General features: G+C 39.2%; 1 protein-coding gene across 3 annotated transcripts in view; it reads left to right on the top strand.

The window, feature by feature from the left end:
* Positions 1–22,974, top strand: part of LOC136863834 (dynamin-binding protein) — a 446,212-nt gene that overhangs the window by 421,888 nt on the left and 1,350 nt on the right. The window lies entirely within an intron of this gene.

Raw genomic sequence — 22,974 nt, 5'->3', positions numbered from 1 at the left:
TGAAATCCTGGCTACGCTACTGGCTTGAGACTCAAACAAAATTGGACTTTGGATTAACAGTCAATTCCAAATATCCAATATTCTCTTGGTGATTGCATAATATTGTACCAAAATTATTTTAATGTTATAACGAACATAAAAACAAGAAATAAAACAGCTGCATGGCATTGTATAAAGAAACAGTTTGCACAATGTGATCAGTAAAACAAAATTTTGCATTAAAACTATTTGGTTATGTTAACTTTACTGTATGTCGCTCATATGTATACAAGTGTCATCATACCTCAGTCTGTTGAAAAAGTCTAAATTGGCAATAACTGAGCCAAAATTTGTAACCTTGTGTGTGAAATCAAAATCAGAATACCTTGAAGACTTTGCAGTTCCCATTTTGAATGCATTTACAATAGTTGTGTTAGGTGGTTGAAGTCCATGCAAAGATACAGTATTTTCCGTGAATTATTTTCATAGAATAATAAACATTTATGCTTGGAAAATACTTGGATAATCCGGTGTACCTAGAAACATGCTCACCAGCAATGTTGGCTTGCTAAGCACAGTTCAAATCACCGAGCTCGATAGCTGCAGTCGCTTATGTGCGGCCAGTATCCAGTATTCGGGAGATAGTAGGTTCAAACCCCACTGTCGGCAGCCCTGAAAATGGTTTTCCGTGGTTTCCCATTTTCACACCAGGCAAATGGGCCGCGGCCACTTCCTTCCCACTCCTAGCCCTTTCCTGTCCCGTCGTCGCCGTAAGACCTGTCTGTTACAAGTAATGAAAATCATTTTATTTTCCGTATTGAAAGAATCTCAATAATAATATAAGAAAATTTATTGGACTCCAACCTATTCAATACATTACAGGATGTTAACATTTTTAGTTAAACATCGTTAAAATGGAGACATGTTTCGCCCCCTATGTGGGGCATCATCAGTCATATCAAAGCACCTCAAAATCACATCAGACTTCTTAAAAGGAAAATGGTAAATGGTAAATGGTAAAATGGTAAATGTCAATACGGAAAATGAAATTCATAAATCAAGATCACATCAGACGTCTGGTTGGGACTTATGAACATAATATGCAAGAGAGAGTACATTAAAAAACACTTACAAGGTCTTATCTTAGACGAAATAACAAATTGACTAGTTACACATAGTAAAATACGTTAGTGGTTCTTAATATTAAAACGAGGCCATCACATGTACAGTATAACAATGAAGGTAATTAAAGTCTATTTGATGTTGAGTTCGAAGGTAGTTTTACGTAGTATATACAAATGTTGGAAAATAAAATACAATTTACAATTACTGTACACTTATTTATAATTGTTAAAATTGATGAGGAGAAACATTCCAATTTTTTCTATTCATGATATTGGCTCCAACCAAAATAATTCGCCCAAGGGTTCATGAGGTAGTCACCTCCGTTGGTCACTCGCTATATGGATGGAGTGCATAGTGCAAGTGAACTGCAATTTTTATTGATTATAAAATGGAGCTGTGCTAAGACAGAATTAAAACAACAAAGGCTTCAAATGAAGACAGTTAAAATGTCATTAGATTCTTCCTAGTTGACTAGAGGTTTGCGTATATTTTTGTTGTTGAAGTGTGGAAAAGTCAGTTGTTGGTTGAATGGGCAACGGTCGAAAACGTTGTGCAGTGCAATCGGTGTTTGAGCTGTCTTACGTATGAGGGAATCTGAAATGGAGGATTTATCTTTAATTAATTAAGTGAAATGACGGAAAAAGAGATGAAAAGAGGGGGGAAATCATTGAGAAATGAAAATGTTAAAGTTGAAGCTTACCTTAAAATCTGTTGAGCTGTTACCTAATTGCTAGGAGGTTTGTGGAGCACTGGCTGTCGCTGATGTCCTGCTCCTCGTGTTGTACGTGTGACATCTTAGAGGAGTACGTGTGACATCTTAGAGGAGGGGAGTGGATTTGAGAAGGCGGGGCTGTGGGCATGTGATTGGCGCTTGGGGAGGAGTTGTGTTTATTGGAGGGAGAATAGGGGCGCGATGAGTTGAACGGCTTAGTGGGGGTGCTTGGAGAGCTTGTCTTGAGGACGTTAACAAGTCTTTTGTCTTTCAGATTTAAACTATTGAGCGAAAATATTAATTGTTCGTAAAGAGGGCTTCGGTTGTCTATTGGATCATTTAAATTTTTATTCTTATTATATTTTTGGTCCAAAAAAATGTATAAATTTTCGAACTCGGTCATGAGTCTGCCTTTATCTAGTCTTTTTAAAATTTGGAGATCCTGTTCGATTGTGGTAAAACTATGTCCGGTGTCTTTCATATGGATGCTCATGGCTGAGTGTTTATTGTGCTTTTGGGCATTGAAATGTTCTGCATATCTAGTTGCAAATTTTGTACCAGTTTGACCGATATATGAACTGTTACACTCAGCACATTTCTCCTCATCAATTTTAACAATTATAAATAAGTGTACAGTAATTGTAAATTGTATTTTATTTTCCAACATTTGTATATACTACGTAAAACTAACTTCGAACTCAACATCAAATAGACTTTAATTACCTTCATTGTTATACTGTACATGTGATGGCCTCGTTTTAATATTAAGAACCACTAACGTGTTTTACTATGTGCAACTAGTCAATTTGTTATTTCGTCTAAGATAAGACCTTGTAAGTGTTTTTTAATGTACTCTCTCTTGCATATTATGTTCATAAGTCCCAACCAGACGTCCGGTGTGATTTTGAGGTACTTTAATATGATGATGCCCCACATAGGGGGCGAAACATGTCTCCATTTTAACGATGTTTAACTAAAAATGTTAACATCCTGTAATGTATTGAATAGGTTGAAGTCCAATAAATTTTCTTATATTATTATTGAGACCTATCTGTGTCGGTGCGACGTAAAACAACTAGCAAAGAAGGAAAAAAAAAAACAGTTCAAATCTCGGTCTTGGATCTCGACTCTTGTGCACTCACAGAGGCTAGCACTATTGATAACAGGCAGCGGTTTAACCTTGAAACAGGATATGTAACACAACTATGAAAAGACACTCAAATTCCCTAGTATTGCATCTACAGTATGTAATGATGTAAAATTCACAGTGCTCAACAAAATTTAAAATAAATAAAACTGGAAAAGCACCTTAAAAATAGTTTTTGTAGATGTAATCAAAGCAAGCAATATGTGAACAAATCCATCAGGCCTGCTGAAGTTAAAAAAAAAAAAAAAAAACACAAATGAGAGGCTGTGTCAGTTTCTTTCTGTACACAATTCCTACAAACTTTTGAATTTGGTCCATTGCTTTAATTACTATACTGCCATTGTCACTAGCTCGGACAACAGAGTCTAGCATAGATAATGCAGCAAGAGCTTCTTTCTTTGGCAGCAGATTTGTTACTATTTATGATTATTATTATTATTATTATTATTATTATTATTATTATTATTATTATTATTATTATTATTATTATTATTAACAAATACATCGCAATTGTGAAATATTTCGGTGGCAAAGGTTGCTTACAGTATTGTGATAATAAAGTGAAGTGTTAAGTAAAATTATACAACAACAACAACTACAGCAAGCAATTACATGGAAAAAAAATATTACAAGAAATACTAATAGTTTAACATTCTAAATCCAGCATCATCATATACAAATTCACACACAGCTTAATGCCTGTTGCTCATGGTAAAATTTTCTGTCAAATTTATTGTACAATCATTTAATTTTATAAAATTTATGTTGCTCACGGTCAAATTCAAGTTTTATAAAACCCTTTATAAAACTTTTCGTAAAATAGGACATGTTCTATTCCGTAAAATTAATTTTATGAAACAAACCAATCAGCGAAGCGGACATCACGATGATACTGGCGCTACGTTGTGAGAAGATTGTGAAGCTCGATTGTAAACAAACACTTCTTTCTAAAATGGCAGGATCTGGGTGGACTAAGGAAGCTGTTAGTGTTTTACTGGATGAATACCAGAAATATCCTTGTATGTACGAAGTTAAAACACCACTTTACCACAACAGAAATGCAAGAAGAGGGGCAGAAAACACAATCGCCGAATTCTTTTACGAATGCTGGTCTTCTAACCTCAAATAATTTTTGACCAAGGACAGCAATCTTCTATCTTCTTCTCTTCTTTTGATCCAAACTGAGTCCAGCATTTCCTGGCATTTCTTTTCTTCCTTTTTACCACTGTACAACATATAATTGCAGCTAAAGCAGCAAGTTTTGCTTTGTGTGTTAGAGCAATACTCTCAAACACACTGTAAGTTGAACAGCTGATTCTTGGTTTAAAATTTTATCGATAGATGGCAGCACATGCACATCTTAGTTCAGGAGTGAGTTCATAGGCTTAAGTATTTCCAGTGCTTAACATTACAAGTGATAATGAAGTCTAGTTAAAACCTAACTACTCAACAACATTACAACAACAAGAGTACAACAAGCAATTCCATGGAAAGAAAATATTACAAGAAATTCAACTTAGATTAACATTCTAAATCTAGCATCATCCGTTCTGCCTTCGTGTTCTTCATTTTCTGCAGCAGTAACTTTAGCATTAACTGATCCTCATGTTTGTCAAAATCTATTATTATTCACGGCTGTCCATGCTCTGATGATTCCAAATTCAACATACTCTCATAACAAAGTAGATAACTTTCATTTTCCGTATTGATGATAGACAACTGTGGTATGGGGTTAGATCCACCTAAACAATACAAATTTGTTTACTAAATCATTGTATTATATATGTTTTGACATAGATATGGGACTAGTTCTATGATATATTAAAGGGACTCACAAACAATGTAACAGCATTTAACTATATATAACTGTCAAATAGCATCTCTAATTGTACACATTACCAATGTATATTTCCATTCCGTGTTTCATAGCCAAACAAAACTGATGGTTCACCATTGTGTTTTGTATTACTATATTTTGGATATATTGGCGTGTTCAAAGTTGGCCAACACTAAACAACAGAATGTAAATACATCTTATTATGTACTATACCAGTTTGATTTCTAGGTTAACTTATAAGGCTGATGATGACCCCTAGTTGTGTCGAAACTAGTCCCATATATATGCACAGTATATATAATACAGTGATTTAGTAAACAAATTTGTATCGATTAGATGGATCTAACCCCATACCGCAGATACTCTCATAAATCTAGTTCATCCACCACTTACTCCCACTCTTCATCATCATCATCATCATCATCATCATCATCAACATTAGTTACTCTTACATCTCATGCATTTCCAGGGCTATGTCCACATTAAGAAGTAACAGTTGCTGATGACTGAACAAGAAACAGCATCACATACAGCAGCAGTACCATGAATAACATCCATAATATTTCGTGACCTTGCCGCGGTGGGGAAGCTTGCGCATCCCAATGAAGCAGATAGCCGAGCCGCAGGTACAGATGGGTATCTGTTGAGACACCAGACTAAGGAATGGTTCCTCGAAAGGGGGGTAGCAGCCTTTCGGAAGTTGCAAGGGCGGCAGTCTAGATGATTGACTGATATGGCTTTGTAATAACACTCAACATGGATTAGCCGTGTTGATACTGCTACACGGCTGAAAGCAACGGGAAACTACAGCCGTAACTAACTCCCGAGGACATGCAGCTCTCTCTTTATGAATGATGTACTGATGATGGCTTTCTCCCGGGTAAAATATTCCGGAGGTAAGTAGTCCCCCATTTGGATCTCCGGGTGGGGACTACACAAGGAAGATGGATACTGACATTCTACGAGTCAGAGCGTGGAATGTTAGAAGTTTGAATCGTTGTGGTAGGTTAGAGAATCTGAAAAGAGATATGGATAGACTAATGTTAAATATAGTTGGTATAAGTGAAGTACGTTGGCAGGAAGAACAGGATTTTTGGGCGGGCGACTACCGAATTATCAACACAAAATCAAACCGGGGTAATGCAGGAGTTGGTTTAATAATGAATAAGAAAATAGGACAGCGGGTAAGCTACTAAGGCCAGCATAGTGAAAGAATTATTGTCGTCAAGATAGACACCAAACCAATACCCATTACAATAGTGCCTACTAGATCAGCGGATGATGAGGAAATTGAAAAAATATATGAAGAGATAGAAGATTTAATACAACATGTAAAAGGTAACGATAATCTAATTGTGATGGGAGACTGGAATGCAGTGGTAGGCCAAGGAAGAGAAGGTAATACAGTAGGAGAATTTGGATTGGGACAGAGGAACAAAAGAGGAAGTTGGCTGGTTGAATACTGCACTGATCATAATTTAGTCCTTGCCAATACTTGGTTCAAACACCACAAACGACGGCTGTATACGTGGACGAGACCTGGAGACACGGGAAGGTATCAAATAGACTTCATCCTGATTCGGCAGAGATTCAGAAACCAGGTGTTGGATTGCAAAACTTTCCCAGGAGCAGACGTGGACTCTGACCACAACTTGTTAGTCATGAAATGCCATCTGAAGTTGAAGAAATTGAAGAAAGGAAAGAATGCAAAAAGATGGGATCTAGAGAAGTTGAAAGAAAAGAGTGTGAGGGATTGTTTCAAGGAACTTGTTGCACAAGGACTAAATGAAAAGGCTGAAGGAAACGCAATAGGGGAAGAGTGGATAGTCATGAAAAATGAAGGCAGTCGGGCTGCTGAAGAAATGTTAGGAAGGAAGAAAAGATCAACTAAGAATCAGTGGATAACTCAGGAGATACTAGACCTGATTGATGAATGACGAAAATACAAGAATGCTAGAAATGAAGAGGGCAAAAAGAATCAAGTGGATAGAAAATGCAAGGTAGCTAAGGAAGAATGGCTGAAGGAGAAGTGCAAGAATGTCGAAGGCTGTATGGTCCTGGGAGAGGTAGATGATGCAAACAGAAAAATCAAGGAAACCTTTGAAGAAAGGAAATAAATCTAGGTGTATGAATATTAAGAGCTTCTAGGGAAAGAATACAAAGCAGAAAGATGGCAGGAACATATCCAACAGTTGTATCAAGGTAAAGATGTAGATAATTTGGTTCTGGAACAAGAATAGGCTGTTGATGCTGATGAAATGGGAGACCCAATTTTGAGGTCAGAGTTTGACAGAGCTGTGTGAGTGACCTAAATAGGAACAAGGCACCTGGAATTGATGACATTCCCTCTGAATTACTGACTGCCTTAGGAGAAAGCAGCATGGCAAGGTTATTCCATTTAGTGTGTAAGATGTGCGAGACAGGAGAAGTCCCATCCGATTTTCGGCAGAATGTTGTTATACCTATTCCCAAGAAAGCCGGTGCTGACAGGTGTGAAACTACCGCACCATTAGTATCTCATGCCTGCAAAATTTTAACACGTATTATTTCCAGAAGAATGGAAAAACAAGTTGAAGCTGAGTTGGAAGAAGATCAGTTTGGCTTCAGAAGAAATGTAGGAACACAGGAAGCAATCCTGACTTTACGTCTGATCTTAGAGGATTGAATCAAGAAGGACAAGCCGATGTACTTGGCATTCGTAGATCTAGAAAAGGCATTTGATAATATTGACTGGACAAAGCTATTTAAGATTCTGAAGGTGATTGGGATCAGATACCGAGAACAAAGAATTATCTACAATCTGTATAAAAATCAGTCTGCAGTGATAAGAATCGAGGGCTTTGAAAAATAAGCAGCAATCCAGAAAGGAGTAAGGCAAGGCTGCAGTTTCACTGTTTACATAGAACAGGCAGTAAAGTATATCAGAGAGGAATTTGGAAAGGGAATCACAATCCAAGGAGAGGAAATCAAAACCTTGAGATTTGCCGATGATATTGTTATTTTATCTGAGACTGAAGAGGATCTCAAGAAGCTGCTGAATGGTATGGAAGTCCAAAACAAAAGTAATGGATTGCAGTCGAACGAAGGCAGGTGATGCAGGAAATATTAGATTAGGAAATGAAGTCTTAAAGGAAGTGGATGAATATTGTTACTTGGGTAGTAAAATAACAAACGATAACAGAAGTAAGGAGGACATAAGATGCAGACTAGCACAAGCAAGGAAGAGCTTTCTTATGAAAAGAAATTTGCTCACTTCAAATATTGATATAGGAATTAGAAAGATGTTTTTGAAGACTTTCGTGTGGAGCATGGCATTGTATGGATGTGAAACATGGACGATAACTAGCTCGGAAAGAAAGAGAATAGAAGCTTTTGAAATGTGGTGTTACAGAAGAATGCTGAAGGTGAGATGGATAGATCGATTCATGAATGAAGAGATACTGAATCGAATTGGTGGGAGGAGATTGATTTGGCTAAATTTGACGAGAAAAAGAGATAGAATGATAGGACACATCTTAAGACACCCAGGACTTGTTCAGTTTTTTGAAGGAAGTATAGGTGGTAAGAGTGGTAGGGGTAGACCAAGATATGAATATGAGAAGCTGATTAGAGCAGATGTGGGATGCAATAGTTACGTAGAAATGAAAAGTTTAGCACAGGATAGGGTGGCATGGACAGCTGCATCTAACCAGTCTATGGACTGATGACTCAAACAACAAGAAATGAATTTCATTATTAGACCCGTATTGATGGATATGACTTATTTTTCTTAATAAATGTTTTATTGACCACCTAATCAACACAGTATTTTTTACTAGGACTAGTTTCAGCTAGTGTAAACGGCCATCTTCAGCTATTCATAACAAGACAGTTTAAGGAAGGACATTGTATTAAGACATTAAATTTTTTATGACACTAACATCAATAGGACTGAATCTTAAAAAGCTATGACCACAAATATGTTCGCAAAAAACACATGTACACAATTGAAATATTCAGTATGGTCCAAATTCAAGAACTTTTTTATCTTGATGAACACTTATCTATCGTTGTCTGTTGATGCTCATAAAAAGAGTAATTTTGAACATGCATATATGAAGCTGAGGATGTTATAATACATTCCTTGTGAACAACAAAGCTGCTGTGTTAAAATTATCACAGTGTTGAGCTTGAATCAGTGGCGTATCTTGGAGCCGCCACCATGGCATGCAACTAGTAACGATGCAGTAGCACAATGTAGTACCCGAAAGTAACTTCAAATTCCACTCACCCTAATTACATGTAGGTGAACTCCACCCTGCGATTCTCTTTGTAGAATTCCTTGGTGACGTTACTACAGAAGTCCTCATGTGATTTCATTTCAACAATAAGATCCCTTTTTATAGACATCATTCCTAATGCAGAGAGACGACACTGACTTATAAAGCTTGATAAGACCACTGTGGAGACCACTGGTCAATAGGAATTTCTGGATTTGAGCCGGTCTTATCTTTGAACAGTTCAGAAGTGAACATTGCCCTCAATTCGGATTTAAGTTGTACTAAATCAAAATATTTCCCATAGACTTCAATCAGTTTACTGAATTGCTCTTTAGGAAAATCGCCAGAAAAATAAAAATTTCTTACATTCAAGCATTTCAGTGAAGGACAAATCTCATAATGAACAGAAGTGATATTTTAACGTGCTAGAATAATATCATGTATTTCCAGGTAAACCCTCCTATACTCATCTTTAACCGAAAATGAAGTCCGGCTCCATGGCTAAATGGTTAGCGTGCTGGCCTTTGGTCACAGTGGTCGCGGGTTCGATTCCCGGCAGGGTCGGAAATTTTAACCTTAATTGGTTAATTTCGCTGGCACGGAGGCTGGGTGTATGTGTCGTCTTCATCATTTCATCCTCATCACGACGCGCAGGTCGCCTCTGGGTGTCAAATCAAAAGACCTGCACCTGGCGAGCCGAACTTGTCCTCGGACACTCCTGGCACCAAAAGCCATACTCCATTCCATTACCGAAAATGAAATTTCTTCCTTTCTTCTCTTCATTGGTGGATCAAGTGTCTCTTCTGTTCTGTCCCAGACATTAGCAAATCCACTGTTTCGCATTATTGACACTTTAGTTTCTAATGAATTCACTTCGCTGGTGCAAAATGCGATGTCTATGGTCTTAGATTGAAGGATGTTAGGCCTATATGTGACATCAGTCAATGAAAACATTTCATTAAAAAGATTCAGAAGAAAATTGAACTGAAATTCCGTTAACTTAGCAAGAAAACTGCTTGCCTCATTGATTGTAATGTTATTCCAGTCCCCAGGTTCCTCCAAAATACTTTCGTAAAGCTCTTGGAGAGGAGCACAATATTCTGTGATGGTCTGTACAATACAATACAATACAATACAATAGATTTATTTTGTCTGGCAAGATTAAGGCCATTAGGCCCTCTCTTCCATCTAACCAGAAAAGACAGTTTTTACATGTGCAAAATTGAAATAAGTACACTTACAATTGAAATATCTTGCAACTACTAAACAATACAATATTATGATTAAAAAAGGAAAAAAATAGGAGAATGATGAAGATGATGATGATGATGATGATGATTATTTACACAATTATGACATGATTAGCTAATTTCTATTATCCTTAGTAATAACAGTGGGATTATATAAAGTCTCTAGTTTGAGGGAGGTTAAATCTACAATATCTCCATAGCATTACTTAGTAGGTAGCGGTGACAAAGTTGCCTAAAACTAGCAGGCGAAGCTCCTCTGACAGAGACGGGCAGTGCATTCCATTGTCGTGCCGAAGAAATAACAAATGAGTTTGTGTATCGTGTGGTGCGGTGAGGTGGAATAGATAAGAGTGTATCAGATTTTGACCGTGTTCCAAAACTGTGATTGGATGAGAGGTGATGAAATTGACTGTACAAGTAGGGAGGTGAGCATGAGGAGAGTATTCGACGAAGAAGGCATAAAGCATGAAGATTACGGCGCTGTTTGAGTTTTAGCCAACCGAGTTCATCGTAGGCAGGTGTAACATGGTCAAAGTAACGTAGGTCACATATATAGCGAACACAGGCGTTTTGCGCGCGTTGTAGTTTGTCGTTAAGAGTAGTAGTCAGGTCGTTGTACACGGCGTCACAGTAGTCGAAGTGAGGCAATACCAGAGTGCAAATAAGGCGTTCTTTTAATATTCGAGAAAATATGTTGCGGAATCTTCTAACTGAGTTGAGTGTCGCAAATACTTTCCTGGAGATGCTGGTAACCTGCTGCTTCCAAGAAAGATGTTCGTCTATCATAACGCCGAGATCTTTGACAGATTCACTGAAATTAATGGGTGAATTTTGTAGGTAAAGTTTTGGTAAAGTGAATTTGCTTATAGTTATTGAACAAAGCCGAGGATGTGAAATTATTATAGCTTGAGATTTTACGTTATTTAATCTAAGTCCATGCATGTCAGTCCAGTTACAGATTTCTTGTAAGTCTCTATTGAAATTTTTAATTTCGTCGGTTAGTCTTTCCGGTTCACAGTGCAAGTATAATTGTATATCGTCAGCGTACATGTGGTGTCTGCAGCTGTTTACCGACGACGTAATATCATTTGTATAGACAGAAAATAGAAGCGGTCCTAGGACAGACCCCTGTGGAACACCAACCTCTACGGATCGCCAGGATGAATATTCATTGTTGTTGTTTCTTACACACTGCAGACGACCACGGAGGTATGAATTCATCCACTGAAGACTGTTTGTCGAGAACTGGAGTTTAAATAGTTTGGAAAGTAGTATGTCTATGTCAACAGAGTCGAAAGCTTTAGAGAAATCAAGAAGAGCTAGTATGGTAACTTGTCTTTTGTCCATCGCATTGCGAATGTCGTCTGTAACCTTAAGTAGTGCAGTAGTAGTGCTGTGGTTACGTCGAAAACCAGACTGGTGTTCGTCAAGAATATCGTGTGTTTGCAAGTAGTTGGAGACTTGTTGGTGTACAATGAATTCTAGGGCTCTTGAAAGGACCGATAATATGCTCACAGGTCTATAGTCAGTTACGTCTTCAGGCGGTGATTTTTTAGCGAGCGGGACGACAACGGCAGATTTCCATAAGGAGGGATACGTGCCAGTCATTAGTGAGTGGTTAAATATGTGAGTTATAGTAGGTAAAATTATGTCAATTATTGTCTTAATAAGTTCTATTTCTATGTTGTCTATCCCTTTGGACTTCGATTTTATTCTAAATATGGCTTGTTTAACTTGCGAGGGTGTCACATGTGAAAAGTAGAATTTTTCTCTGTCAGGTGCAGGGGAGTTGTAATTGCTGTATAGTGTTCTATGTTTCCTTTCTCTGTCAATGGTATGTCCGGGAGTGGTAAAATATGTATTGAGGGAGTCGAGGGATACGTCAATAGGATGGTCGTCTCTTTGTTTACCTATTCCCATGTGTCTTAGTTCTTTCCAAGCTATAGCAGGTCTAGTATTTTTATTTAGCAGGGTATGTGCATGTCTAATTCTAGCGTTGCGTACTGACTGCGATGTTTTATTTCGTAGCCGTTTAAATGCGTCAAAATTGTCTTGTGTCGGTTGTCGCTTAAACTTTCTATGTGCGGCATCTCGTCTTGCCATTAACTCCTTTAGCTCTAAGTTTAGCCACGGTGCTGGGGCTCGCGTTACCCGTACTGTTTTCGGCGGGGCGTGTCGATCATAGAGCGCTGTCAGATATTCGTTAAATATGTTTACTTTAACGTCAATGTCGTCAACTGTTAGTATATGGTGCCATGGAACATCTAGTGCGTCTTCAGTGAACATACTGTAGTCAATTTTAGAGAGATCTCTGAATGTAATAGTCCTTGGTTTTGTCTTTCGGGTCTTTGAGGAGTAGGATATGTATATTAGGTCATGAGCTGAAATTCCTGGTACAGATGTCTGTCCGTGTTGTAGTACTTTGTCTGTATTCTTGACAATCATTAAGTCGATTGTCGTGTGTGACGTGGCGGTGTGGTGAGTAGGGAGTGTTTGCAAAATGCTCATATCGCAAGATGTAGTCATGTTTAAAAGCTGCCGACATTCGGCATTGTTGTTTCCGGTGTCTGTGTTAAAGTCGCCCATGACAATTACATGTTCATATTGCGGGAGTACGCGTAACAAAGCATTTTCTACGTCCTCCAAATGTCCAATCGCAGGTGGCTTGTACACCACACAGACAGCACATTTCTGATGGGCTACGATTATTTCCAAGAGCAGGAACTCCGGTCTTCTATTGTATTCGCTATCTGAACATGCAATTATCGTAGGCTTTAAACTGGTTTTGACTATCGCTGCTACACCTCCTCCCCTCTTTCCAGCTCTGTCGTTCCGAAGTAAACAGTAGCCAGGTATGTTGAAAGTCTTCGAAGGGATCAGATCATGAAGCCAGGTTTCAGTGAGAAGGCAAACATCAAATACGTCCGGGACAAGTTCTTGAAGTTCGTGGAAATGGGCAGACAATGAATGTACATTTAGATGGGCTATATGGAGACCTTTCGGGAAAGAGGAAACTTTAGCTAGTAGCAGGTCTCTAGTTGAGTGAGAAGGAAGGGGGGTAATTCCAGGAGGGGTCAGTGGACAGTTGTCACAAGGTCGTGTTCTGTTTGTGGAGAGTGGAGGGGTGAGTGAGGCCTTGAACGGGATTGTGGCTGGGAAGGAATGTCCGGTACTGTCAGAGGAGAGTAACCCATTAGTGCTCGTTGCCACCTTATGAAAAAGTAATAATTATGCGAATGAGATAATCTAACTAAAGTGAGCTAATCTAATTACCTTATGAAAAATTAATAATTATGTGAATGAAATAATCTAAGTACAGTGAGCTAATCTAATTAAATTACACTAAGGTGGTATTTAAATAAAATGAAATATAGTAAATAGAGATCAGAACAGTCAAGTGAATTGTCCGTTTAGTTGCTATCTCTATCCTCCGGTAAGTCACACAGCCGGTTAATGCGCACTTTGCCCCCATCGGGTTTCTTAATGATGATATCGCCGTCTGCAGTCCAACAGTTCGCTACATGGAAACGGTGAATGGCAACCTTCAGTATGGAGAGTCTAACGGACGTGAGATCTTCGCGGATGGTAACATGAGTGCCTTTTAGTCTCCTTTTGTTACGGAATACTTCTTGTCGTGTACGATAGGAAGTAAACTTGACAATGATAGGCCGAATGTACTAATCGGCTGGAATAGTTTCACCTTGTTGGAGCTAGCTTAGGAAACCTTTTCTTCAGGGCACTGTCCTGCAGGTTAGTTCTTTTAGAAGAACTGCAAAAAAAGTCGCCAAACCATTCATCGTTGCGAAGAACATACGACATTCTTTCGCGCATGACAAAGCATGAGAAAGAATTAAATTAAGTTCATGTGCATAGCAGTGGGTGAATAAAGCCTCAGGAACCACTTCTTTTAATTTAGCTTGCACACCATTCAGCTGACCAGCATGCACCGCTGCTCCATCGAAAGTCTGCGCAACTAACTTTTCACGGCGGTCAAAGTTATCCAGACACTCAATCGCAAGTCTCACCAAAAGCATTCACTGTTCTATCAGAACTCACATTATAGAAATCAAGCAATCTTTCAGCAACATGAACGTATCTGAGGGCCAAGCAGTTTTACTGTAAGTTTCTGGATTGAAAGTGCGAACATAATTCCCGTTTTCTGTTTTATTTTTATTTAAATGTTAAATTTCCATCAAACGAACGGATTGTAAAAGGCATTTCAGAGACTCTTTCTTTCTTTCTTTCTTTCTTTCTTTCTTTCTTTCTTTCTTTCTTTCTTTATCAATTTTCCGACTCGTCGGCTGAACGGTCAGCGTACTAGCCTTCGGTTCAGAGGGTCCCGGGTTCGATTCCCGGCCGAGCCGGGGATTTTAAGCTTAATTGGTTAATGGCATGGGGGGGCTGGGTGTATGGGTTGTCTTCATCATCATTTCATCCTCATCACGACGTGCAGGTCGCCTACGGGTGTCAACTAGAAAGACCTGCACCTGGCGAGCCAAACCTGTCCTGGGATATCCCGGCACTAAAAAAAAGCCATACGACATTTCATTTCTTAATCAATCCGTTTACCCTCCAGGGTTGGCTTTTCCCTCAGACACAGCGAAGGATCCCACCTCTACCGCCTCAAGGGTGCCCTGGAAAATGAGACATTTAGTCGAGGATACAACTGGGAAGGAGGAGTAGTACCTCACGCAGGTGGTCTCACCTGGTATGCTGAACAGGGGCCTTGTGGGGGGGAAGGAAGCGGCCGTGGCCTTAAGTTAGGTTCCATCCCAGCATTTGCCTGGAGAAGAAGTGGGAAAACACGGAAAACTACTTCAAGGATGGCTGAGATGGGAATCAAACTCAGTTGACCTCCCGAGGCTGAGTGGACCCTGTTCCAGTCCTCGTACCACTTTTCAAATTTCAGGGCAGAGCCGGGAATCGAAACACCCGGTCCTCCGGGGGTGGCAGCTAATAACACTAACCACTACACCACAGAGGCAGGCCGTTTTAGACTCATCCATCGTTAATACATAAAACATCGAACATGAGGAATAGCGCAGAAACAGCACACAAACAATGAATTCACTAATCAACAAAATAAATTAATGAACCCCCTAGTCAGCCACTACTCAAGTACTGGAAGTAAATCACCCCAGTGACAGTAGTCACTTTCGTTACATTGGGTTCTCGCTAGGGGGTAATAAGTGGTTCCCGCTCGCTGTAAGCTTGGACATCCCAACTTTCTCCAAGTTCTTACCAGATGGCAGAGAATAGCACATGGATGGTGACCAAATTTCAATTGCAACGACATCATTCGGACGGCTTCAGAACTATGTCTGCCACCGATTGCAATTTAAAGATTGAATGCGTTACGTCCTTAACTTCTCCATTTGCTTTCTCTTTCTATCGACAGTGGATTAGATGGCGAGACTACACCAGCTCCACACGTAGTCGAGCAATGGAACTAGTGTAGTTGCGCGGAAATTTTGAACTGTTGTGAGATGAAATTGTTAATGCTTGACTTGAAACAACCTCAAATCATACTTCAGACAGTTCTTCGCTCTATCATAACGCATGCAATGAATGCCTTGCAGGCAAGGAGAATACGCCCCTGGCTTGACTACTGAATACACATACACATAAAAACTTTCTTAAAAAATATAATGTTGCTGTATTAGACTGAGGGATACCCTGATGTTTAAGAAATTAAGTCAGGTCCATCTGTAATGGCGATATGGGGGATATCTAGAAAGAAAAAGATAAAGAATAATCTTAGACAGATCAGTGTGAAAATTGTACGAAAATGTAAATGAAACGAGAAGAACAGCTTACCCCTCAAGGTTCCCGTATTACACCTTGTGCAGCTGTTAGTGTTGTGTCATGAGCTCGGTGTCAGCAGTAGCTTAGGCTCACTGTGGCATGGGAGGGAGTGGGTAGGGGAAGGGAGAGGAAGTGAAAGGAGAGAGGGGAGAGGGAGTGCTGTTTGGAGGATCATTCGAGTGACGTGTGTGGAATTTTTTATCATAGTATTTGGATTGCTTCTAAGAGAACATTCCATGAACCTACTACGCTAGCGTAGCAGGGGGAGAGGTGATACTCCCACGTGGCGCGTCCCAGGTGGCGGATAGGGGGGTCCTAACCGGCTTGTCGGCGGACTTGAGGGAAATAAAATACCTCTCGCGGACCAAACACACTACCCCTTGCGGGTGGGGGGCGCACATGTAGAATACACCCGCGGTATCCTCTGCCTGTCGTAAGAGGTGACTAAAAGGGGCGACCAATGGATGCTGGCATTAGAACCATGAAACTACTATTGATTAGTACCACCATGCGGGGAACACCATGGGTCGCCTTTACTTACGAGTAGTACCACTATATTTGGTACACAATAGGTTTGTGATTAGTAGCAGCAGAGAGTGGTTCCCCTGTGGGTTTTCAGTACCCGTGATTAGTACCATTGTGAGAAACACTGCGGGTCTGGGCGTTGCCTGTGAGTTGTACCACTATATGAGCGACACCGTGGGTCTGCGTTGCCTGTGATTAGTACCCACTATGTGAGGAACACCACGGGGCCCGTGGGACCGGCACCCGTGCCTAGTACACCTAGGTGAGGAAACTCATCGGTTTGCGTTGGATATGAGTGGCGCCATTGTGTGAGAAACACCACAGGTCTGCGTTACCTGTACAAAGTACAATACTTGTGATTAGTACCATCTTGTGTGGAACACTGTGAGTCTTCGCTACTTTTGTTTAGTATCCCAACAAGACAAATAGCATGGTTCTACTTTACGCGCGACATGAACCATTCTGTGGGGCCTTAGACTTGGATTTTGCACCCCTTTAGACATCAAGCATCCTCGATTCAGGACTCTGCTTTATGAGTGGTCCCTTGGTCAGTAATAAATTATATATGATCCTTTTTTGAGTTGAATCCACTAATTTTTTTGTTTGCTTGTTTTTTGTTGTTTTTTTGCTTCATGTCCATCCATTCCTTCTTCATGACGATTTTTTTCTTTTGGTCAGTGGATGATTTTGAAATTTTTGTTATTTCATTTCGTACCATTAGGGGCCGATGACCTCAATGTTAGGCCCCTTTAAAAAAACAAGCATCATCATCATCATCATCATCTAAGAGAACATTAGTGTTAGAAATTTCATTGATGTTTAAAGCAGGATTAGTAAATTGATCAAGAGAAATAAAATATTCTTCCAAGATGTTGAGAGGTTACGGATAGTGGATGCCTATACCTTACTGACTTGACTTGACTTGACTTTGCTTTGCTTATGTTTACTTTGGGATCAAATGTTATTGAATTGCCAACCAGAATTTTAGCACATCATGATATCATGCCTGAAATTGATGGCAAAACATTTACTTCTGCAAAAGATGTCACCAATTTCTTGTAAGCTACGATTCTAACACACACAAAATTAACACTGTACTGAAATTAATTTGAAAGTCATTGAGCTTATACCCTGTAGTTCAAAAACATACACTAGTATCATCAGATTAATTACTGAGAGCCAGCTACTTCAATTTCCTCCAGAAGTCTTGAATTCACTGGAATTAAGTAGTTTGCCTCTACATAATCTTATTCTAAAATTTGTAGCCATAGTTATGCTCCTTAGAAATCTGGATGTTTCCCAAGGGCACCTAAACTTGATGCAAGTGTAATAGACTAGTATAACTTGGAAACAATTCTCTAAACCCAGGGGAATATAGTGGAAATATCAAGCTCGATTAGTAGGTGTTATTATTATGACTTGTGAGGTGTTGCTATGAAGTTGTTTACGTCTATTATTAATATTATTATTATCATCTATGCAGTTATGTACAGACTTTATTTGGTATAAATCATGGTCGTATCATTTATTATTTGTGTTGTATGATCTGTCTTGTGTAACAAAACATGTGAGGTTATGTCACTATATACGTCTGGTGTATGTATATTAATATGACTTTAATTTAAGAACACGTAATTAATAGTATATAATTTATTATTACTTGTAAATATGATGTATAAATCTGATGTAATGTTGTGCAACACAGGGTAAGAGTACTTTTTTTTTTTGTTGCATTTGCTTTATGTCACACTGACACAGATAGGTCTTATGGCGACGATGGGATAGGAAAGGCCTAGGAGTTGGAAGGAAGTGGCCGTGGCCTTAATTATGGTACAGCCCCAGCATTTGCCTGGTGTGAAAATGGGAAACCACGGAAAACCATCTTGAAGGCTGCCGACAGTGGGACTCGAACCCACTATCTCCCGATTACTGGATACTGGCCACACTTAAGCGACTGCAGCTATCGAACTCGGTGGTAAGAGTACAGAACAACACATCTTTTATCACTAGAGTTTTATAGAACGTCCTATCCATTTGTTAAATTTGCAATAGTGCTAAAAAGTAATTGTACAAAGAATGCGTATAAGGAAATCCTTCACTATATATTTATCCCTTAGACCATCACGTCTTGACAGGTTGCAGGTAGTGTAATTCAAATTGCTTAATTCGAAGTACAGATATATTCATTTGAAGTATTGTGCTGGTTCCATAAGTGGAAATTAGTATTTTCTAATTCAAAATTATTGATAAACTATAAATTTTATTTCAATTTGCTTTACATCGCACCGACACAGTGGTGATGGGACAGGAAAGGGCTAGGAGTGGGAATGAATTGATCATGGTCTTGATTAAGGTACAGCCCCAGCGTTTGCCTGGTACAAAAATGGGGAAACCACAGAAAATCATCTTCAAGGCAGCCGACAGTGGGGTTCGAACCCACCATCTCCCAAATGCGAGCTGACAGCTACGTAACCTAAGTCGTTCAGCCACTCGCTCAGTGATAAACTAAAATTTTCTGACATAATAATTTATTGCTGCAAAAATGATCCCTCTCATTTTTTACTGTTGATGCAAATTGTTTGATTGTAAAAAGAATATGTATAAGGAAATCCTTCACTAAATATTTGTCCCTTAGACCGTGACGTCTTGACAGACTTGAGAAGATACTAGAAAGCATGTTGTGTCATACTTTTCTAGAAGTCTGGCCAGGCAAGGTATATAAAGAGACAGTCTTGGGAAGTTCTTAGTGAGGAGTTGTTAGTAACTGGGTGAACTCATGTTGTGAGTTTGTTGGTAGTTGGTTGACATGCTAATGTGGCAGTCTTCTCCTCCTCCTTCTTCTTCTTTTTCTTCAATTCAGTCAAGTGTTTGTTCAAGATGGCAGTTCATTAAGGGACACTGGGACTGAGTTTTAGGCATATTTTATCAAATATTTAGATTTTTTTGATTTTCACATAATGCTCTACTATTGCAGATACATTAGCGGTATAATTTTCCATGTTCCGCCATTTTTAAAGGCACAATGAGACATTTAAATGTCCCTTCCTCTTCGCTTCTCACAGAACATTATCCTGCACACACATTTATGCGTTTTCCATCATATAATTTTGAAATATCGTGTATGGCACCAACACAGTACTGAAGGAGTAGTGTGTAAACCACATTGCTAAGAGAATGGGAACAGGTTTGAGACAGATGCTACAAACATGGAATGTGAAGGGTGTGCAGTTAGATGGCTGTTCAGGTGGTCTTACTAATGCTACAATTACCAAGCTTACCAGCTATTCTAGGAATTATATTGTCCAAAACACACTTAATGTTGCAAACATGAAAAATGCTATCTCTGCCACACTCTACTATTACATATCCACTGACAGTAAACCCCAACATAAGAAATGCCCCCAAGGCTTAGATGATTGGTGCTTCTAAAACAAAAGCATAGCAGAAGGTAAGGTACCTCAGAGTCATGATAAAATGTCGGTCAAGCTTTCTGAGCCATTAGTGTGTAAAATTATGCGTGTGTATCTGTATCAGAGGCTGGCCTCTGATGAAGTACCCTACTATCCCGGTGTGTCCGTATTGCCGCACAGAATCAGAACGAAAGTCTACATTCTACCATCTGGAGAAATTGTTCAAAGGAAACTTTTGTATCAAGAAAGAGACTTGAAATTGGTGTATGCAGTGCTGTGGCAGAGTTCAGTATGGGGTACAGTGCAACAATAGACTTGAAGTCGGATATCAAAAGAACTTCAGTCCCTCATGTGACAGAAAAATCAGTCCTTAGGCTGATGCTCGCAGGAAGTATGAAATACAGCGATCGTCCTCTGAGAAGAAAAAAGCAACTCGACGGAAGGCAAAGGTCACAAACATGAAGAAAGAGGCTGAAAACTGGAAGACGGAGGGTGACTTATGCTGCAGGACAGTTCTAATGAGTAAGTCAAGTGACAATATTAAAAATATATACATGATATTAGAAAAATGCTATTTTCTCAGTTTCACATTTTCAGATGTATAAAATGTCCTACGCATTACAGATATGATGCTATTACCTTGAAAATTCACATGAATGTTACTTAGTACATTATCCATGAACGTGTGCATTACTTTTATAATTGAAATTCTGGTTTGCCTGTAAAAAAATTTCTAACCTTAAAATTTCAATAATTTTACAAAGAATAAACTTCAACAGGGTAAAAATATCCTATCTCCATAGTAAATAATACAATCTCAAAACTGATGCACAGTTTCATTTAAATAAGAATAAGGTAGTAGATTGTTATTTTAAAAATATGCTATCTGGATCGCTTTGATGCACTTAACATTTAGAATATTTGAATAAATTGCATGTGAATATTGGAAAATAATTAATATATATGAAACTAGTACTGATCAAATTTAGTACAGATATTCATAATAGTACATACATTGAGCCAACCAAATATTAAGGTGATATCTTAATTTTTACAGGAATTAGAAATTTCAGTTTAACACCATCTGATAAAACTCTTCCATTTTCTTTTTAGTTGCCAATTTCCAATTCATTTGGCATTTTGTATCATGATCAAAAGCTTGAGGGGAAACACTGGAATGTGTGGGTCTTTATTTACCTTGGCCAGTTTTCAGCCATTGCGAGTTATATGTTGCAATGTCAAGGGTGTGATATTTTGATGCCCTTAAAGTTGCAATAGTGCCAAAAAGTAATTGTACAAAGAATGTGTATAAGGAAATCCTTCATTAAATATTTATCCCTTAGACCGTCATGCCTCGACAGGTTTCAGCTAGTTTAATTAGAATTGCTTAATTCGAAGTACAGATGTATCATCATTTGAAGTATTGTGCTGGTTCCATAAGTAGAAATTAATGTTTTGTAATTCAAAATTATCAATAAACTATTAATTTTATTTCAATTTGCTTTACGTTCCACTGACACAAATAGGTCTTCCAGTGACGATGGGACAGGAAAGGGCTTGGAGTCGGAACAAATTGATCATGGTCTTGGTTAAGGTACAGCCCTGTTCCCTGAAGATATTACTAAGCTATTTTACCACCGCATTACTTCCAGCTATTTCTTGTGAGGTAGGAATTTTTACGAACAGATGGACGGAGTGGCTATGGGATGTCCACTTTCGCCTGTAGTGGCTAATTTCTTTATGGAGCATTTTGAGGAGGAGGCTGTTGCTTCGGCGCCCGTCAAACCTATGATATGGTGGAAGTATCTTGATGATGCATTTGTAGTCTGGACAGAAGGTCCTGAGAAACTTCACCTATTTCTAAACCACCTAAATCAGCAACATCCTTCAATAAAATTCACTATGGAGATGGAGTTGGACGGATGCCTTCCTTTCTTGGATGTTCTAGTAAGAAAGAAACCGGACGGCTCCTTAGGACATACCGTCTATCGTAAGCCTACCCACCCAAATTACTATCTTCAGGCAGATTCTCACCACCATCCAGCACAAAAACAAGGCATTCTCACGACACTCACCAAGAGGGCAAGACGAATTTGTGAGCCATCAAATATCCAGGTGGAGTTGGACACGCTGAAAGTCGTGTTCAAGGGTAATGAATGGTTACAGCGATTTGCAGATTCATAGAGCCCTGCATCCCAGAGAAACAACCAAGCAAAGCTCACAGAAGGAAGAAGTGAAGGGAACTGCCTACTTGCCTTACATTCACAACACCACAGGTCCTCCGCAAACACAATATAAAAACTGTGTTTGGCACCGCCACTAAAATTGCTCACAGTCTGAGTAAAACCAAGGACAAATTATCCCCACTTTTACATCCTGGGGTATACAAAATTCCCTGTACTTGCAGTAAAGGTATACATCGGCCAAGGATGTTGGTCCATTGGTACCCGTATCAAGGAACATGAACGTAATATTCGTCTCAACCAACCAGACAAATCGGCAATAGCTGAGCACGCTCTATCATCGAGTCATGATGTCATGTTCCAAGATGCTCGAGCTCTTACTCACACTAGACACTACAGGTCCAGGATTATATGGGAAGCTGTGAAAATACGTAGAATTCCTAACAATTTCAACAGGGACACCGGCTATCCATTAAGTAACACCTGGTTGCCAGCCATTAAGAATTTACGTAGGTAGTTCCCTTCCCTGTCCCTTCACTATTGCTATTTTGTCTCGGTGTTCCCCAAATTCGTACGTCCTTCATTGCCAGATGTTTTATTCCAGGCTTGTGTCAATATCATACACCTGTCAATGTCATATGTTACCGGTACGTACACATGTTATGTGAACCTCTTAGAGTGATTCTGATGGTTCAATCAGCTTCTGCTTTGAACGCTAGTGCTGTGCCACGTCCTGGGAGCC

Source organism: Anabrus simplex, chromosome 2, assembly GCF_040414725.1.
Source record: "Anabrus simplex isolate iqAnaSimp1 chromosome 2, ASM4041472v1, whole genome shotgun sequence".
NCBI classification, from domain to species: Eukaryota; Metazoa; Arthropoda; class Insecta; order Orthoptera; family Tettigoniidae; genus Anabrus; species Anabrus simplex.
The sequence above is the reverse complement of the archived record's forward strand: the minus strand, read 5'-3'. Positions and strand labels throughout refer to the sequence as shown.